Source organism: Protopterus annectens, chromosome 4.part0 (assembly GCF_019279795.1).
Source record: "Protopterus annectens isolate FY-2018-M chromosome 4.part0, PAN1.0, whole genome shotgun sequence".
NCBI lineage: Eukaryota > Metazoa > Chordata > Ceratodontiformes > Protopteridae > Protopterus > Protopterus annectens.
Genome location: NC_056733.1, coordinates 769303724 through 769308828, shown reverse-complemented (window position 1 = coordinate 769308828; position 5105 = coordinate 769303724). Strand labels below are relative to the sequence as shown.

The window sequence follows — 5105 nt, the reverse complement described above, 5'->3', positions numbered from 1 at the left end:
CAAATGAAATTCCTATATCATCCAAAAAAGGTTTGACCACGTGCAATTGTGCTTTCAGTTCCACATCTGATAAACTGTATAATTTTAAATCATCCACAAAAAGAAGATGAGAAATCTTTATACTTTGTTGTTTTCTGAGAGCCAAATTATAGCCATGACCTAATCTGTTAAGCAGAGAGCTTAATGGGTTAAAGCAAGAATAAAGAGCAGCGGTGACAAAGAGTCACCCTGGAAAATATCTCTTTGAATGTTTATCCCTGGAATAATAATTTGTCCTTCATCATGACTTAACTGCAAAGTGGTTTTCCACTGTTTCATGGTCACTATAATGTAATGGGTGCTGTGATCATGGCTGAGTGGTTAAGGTGATGGACTAGAAATTCATTGGGGTTTCCCCACACAGGTTCATATCCTGTTGATTATGTTGGTGCTGTTTTGAGGGGAGATCTATGCCTGGCATACAGAGCATTGTCAGACCCCACTCTGATGAGCCTCCTGTATATGCACAAAACAAACAGCACCAGAATTACCCATTCTAAAGACTTAAACCTTGCCTGTGATATAAATAGGACCTGCTGGACAAATAGGTTTGTATCCCACATACTACTCTGGGATATGGAACAGGCTCCCCATCCATATGAAGCAGAGCTCCTCCCTAACCCAATTCAAGTGCAACTTGGACAACTGGATGGGAAACCAGAAATTCATCCTTGGTTTAGCATCTATGTCTCTAATGTACACAGGTAACCTGTAAATGGTTCATCTCTCAGGCCCATGCTTACACTTATCAAAGGTATCAGAACTTATCAGAGATTTGGGATGCATGCCTAGGCTTACAAAGACCCTTGTGGTCATTAGCCTAGTAAACACCTATGAACCTATAATTGATCAGTGTAGGGTGAATCTTATAAATTTCAAGCACTCTTTTATCCTTGAATGTGGGATACTGTAAAATGCTTTTTTGTAGTCTGTCCATGCCATATTTAAATTCTTCCCCTTTTTACAGTTCTCCATTATGACTTTATTTAACAACAAATTATCCTTTGTTCCATATGACTTTCTTTTATTACCCTCTTAAGTAGGAGCGTTGTTTTTCCTGTTGTTAACTAGGTTGGTGTCTGTTTGGGGTATACATATATTTAGTTCTTACTCAAGGCTAAATCTTCATGTGAAGATGTTAATACTTTGAGCTAGAAGTTAGGTACTGCATTTGGGCCTGGGGTTTTCCAATTAGGAGCTTTGCTTAACTTTGTTTCAATCTCTGTGACCATTACTTCATCCCATTTCACATCCTGTACATTTGTACGTTTTATTCTTTCTTTTACTTCTTCTATCCATTTAGTGTCTTTGTTTTGTTCCACAGGATCTTCATAGATATTTCTCCAAATGTATCTATTTATTCTTTTATTGGTGGTATTTCAATTCATTTTGCCTTGTTTCCCAATTCTCCATAAAACTTTTTTGGGTCATCAGTAAATTGCTTATTTTGCAATTTTCCTTTATACTTATCTGCATATTTTCTAAGTTTTTCTGCCTGTGCTGATATTTTTAATTTATTATTGCGATAGTGCACGATAGATCCTGATCTGATCTGATTGTGTGCATTGCATTTATCACGTCTATCTTTCTGAGTATTTTTGTTGATCTGTTTCCTCATCTATACTCTTCTAATAGTGACACCTCTTGTATTAAGTGATTTTAAGTTTTCTCAATTCGATAATTCCATGATGACGTTTGGTTTTTCCCTTCCTTCCTTTCCCTTACTTCCCTGTGTTTTTGGGTTAAGACTTTAGCTGTTATTAATTTAGCTGCACAGTAATATATCCTGCTTACTTCTGTTATATCACATAAATCTCTATGAACAGCCCTAATTACTGTATTCATTTGTTTTATCAAACTTCTAATTTTGGGGGGTTTTACTGACTTTTTGTAGTCTGCTTCTGTCATTGATCTTAATATGTCTGTCCATCTCTATTAAATCAAGCAACTCTTCTTAGATCATTTTCCTCTAAACAGAGGGCACATTCTTTGTTCTCCATTTCCTGTGGGTATTCTATAGAAAGTTCCAGAGCATCTTCCTGTGCCACATTCTCTTCACTTACATCCTGTGTCATACATTGCTCTTTCATATGTGAACTCACTGGCCTATCACTCCATAACATTGAATGTGTCAGAGTTGCCATTTCCTGTTCATTCCCTTGCTGTGCAACTATAGCTGAACTTTTGTACTAGTCTGGTTTCCTATGGAAGGCTCAAAAGTATCTTCCTATGGCAACTGATCAGACATTTCCCTCTTCACTGATTTCTCCTTCATGTGGGGATCTATTGCTCTATCCTGCTGTGATGTTAGCAAAGTTAGATTTTCTACACTAAATCCTTCTCTTTGCAGGTAATACATAACCTCAATTTTATTTCTTTAACTTTTCCTCTTTTCTACTTTTTCTCTTTGTTTTTTTTTTTTTTTTTATTATTTTTTGTATTGTAAAGTTTTCTATATCCAGATGCCAGGTTCAGGTGCCTAGGCAGCGAGACATTTCCCTGTGGTACATTTGACTGGGGACACATGGCTGAAGTGACATTCAGCTGCAGAGGAATATGGCTGTTTGCAAATTCCCTGTGGGCAAAGAGGAATATGTTGCCATGCCCACAACTTCAATAACCAAATGCACAGAGGGAAAACAATGTCCATGGTCCCCAAGGCAACATGAGACAGCAGGCAATATGACAGGCATCAGCAGCAAGCTGCCCAGAGGGCACGTCAGTGGCAATAAGAATGCAGTGCACAATGGGCAGTGCTATTATAGGTGATGTGCATGGACCACTACCCCCTTCACAGTGTCTAGGGAACATTACCTTAAATGCATACTGGAGCATAAATGTGACTACACTAGCATGCAGGATTTCTTCTATGCTGTAGCACACTTCTACATGTTGTAGTTACATAAGCATGTACTGTACACTCAGCACAACACTCATTACTTCTTCTGCCACCATGCATTTGGTTATTAAAGCTGTGAGCATTGAGCATCGCAGTGTGTGCCTCTCTTTGCCTACAAGGAATTTGCAAACAGCTTTATTTCTCTGCAGCTGAATGTCACTTCAGCCATGTGTCCTCAGTCAAATGTACCACAGGGAAATGTCTCACTGCCTAAGTGCCTGAACCCCCAGATGCCTTTGCCCGTATTTCTCTTCAAATATGTTTAGTGCTGCTCTTTTTGTATTAATTAGTTTTGCTTTCTCCATTGCATAAATATTGCACCATATTAAATCTCTGGTTCGAGTCTCAGTAGGGGTGCCTTCCGTGTGGAGTCTGCTTGTCCTCCCTGTGGTCACGTGGGTTTCCTCCTGATGCTCTGGTTTCCTCCCACATTCCAAAGACATGCAGTAGGTGGATTGGACACTCTAAATTGTCCATAGGTGAGTGTGTGTGTGTAAGTGAGTGGTGCAACTGAACTAATGCAACAGGTCTAGCCGCCTGGTGGCGTAAACCTTGGCTTGAGATGATTGTCACTGCAGAAGTGACACCCTGACATTCTGTGTAAAATGTGAAAAGGGGCTGAGAATGGATAGATGGATGGATTAAATCTCTTTCTCTTTTCTATGTAAATATTTCTTCTTCAGATGTCTTTTGATCCTCCTGTTTCTCCTTACCTGGGGGACTCATTGTTCCATCATGCTGTGATATAACCTGTGTTAGACTTTCTACAGTTCTGGCACCAGTGTGCCTAGCAGGATTGGGCACTTTTTTATCCTGGAACTTGTGCACCCATCTGTCTTCTTTATCTTTTAGCCTACTTCTGTCCATGGCATATGGTATATAAAATAGAGTCTATATATCAGTATCGTCTTGGTGAGATTTTGTGAAAAACTGGGTCCACCTTGTGAAGGTACTCAACAAGACTTGAGGATGAATTCAATTCCTGTGATACTACTCTGCTTTGCTTGATGATTTATCACCTCTCCAGACCCCTAGTAGTAGTACTGCAATAGCATTTCTATTTTTTTAATTTCTCTTAATTTCTCCAAATCTTTTGGGTTTCTAATACCATGATGGGAATGGACCCCATTCCTAAGTCAAATTATGATTAAAGTTAATGAAATTAGTATTGTTCACTCTGTGATGTCAGCCAAAAGTAATCTTCGCAGCATCTGCAGTGTGCCCAGTAATGACTCCTTCTGTAATTCGTACAGAGTTACTTGTATTGGTAACATATCTAAATATGATGGTAGAGTCTTTTTTATAAGACCCATTGCTCCTACTACAATTGGAACTATCTGGTATCATTCTTCCACATTGCTTTCATTTCTGCTTGAAGATCCTGATATTTTATAACCTTGTGTCGCTCTGTACATGGAACACTGTAGTCAGTGGGTGTGGTAATTTCAATAATCAATGCTGCTCTTGTCTTCTTTTCCTGGACCACTATATCCAGTTTTCTAGCATCTATCTTTTGAATTGTTGGTAATGGATGATCCCATGTGATGTAGATTTGATAATTTTCTATGATGCTTTGTGACTCACATTTCCAGTGCTTCTCAGTCACTTCTAAACCATAATGTTTGCACAATCCCCAGTGCAACAGCCTCACCACACTATTTTGCCTTTCAGTGTACAGGCCCTCTGCCATTAGTATGTCACAACCGGCAATGAGGTGTGCAACTGTTTCCAGTTTGGTTTTACAAAACCTACATTTGTCTGTTTCTCCCACATGTTCAATGGACTTTGTAAACCAGCATGTACGTAGCCCACTGCCTTGGGCTGCCAATATTAACCTTTCATCTCTTGGTTTGAATACACCTCTCCTTAACCATTCCTGTGTTCATTCCTGATCAACATGAGGTTCTTCCAGAAGTTTTCTATACTTGCCACTATATTTATGATTTTTCCACATTTCTTGCCTTTTCATCTGATCCTTCACCTTATATTCTTTCTTTTGATTTTTGGCACATTCCGTTGCTGTCTGATTTTTATCTACTTCTGGTTTAATTTCCATTCATGCTTGACGGTGATATGCTTCTGCTAGGTTAAGCACAGAAGTCATCTTGGATTTATTCTCCTCATGTTTCAAAACTTTCACTATGTTTGGGTCTCGTAAGGTCAGCAG

At 39.0% G+C, this 5105-nt stretch overlaps 1 non-coding gene across 1 annotated transcript; it reads left to right on the top strand.

The window, feature by feature from the left end:
* Window positions 1-342: 342 nt before the first annotated feature.
* Window positions 343-424, top strand: TRNAS-AGA. The gene has a single exon. It is a non-coding gene; the product is annotated as a tRNA-Ser (tRNA).
* The last annotated feature ends 4681 nt before the right edge of the window (window positions 425-5105 follow it).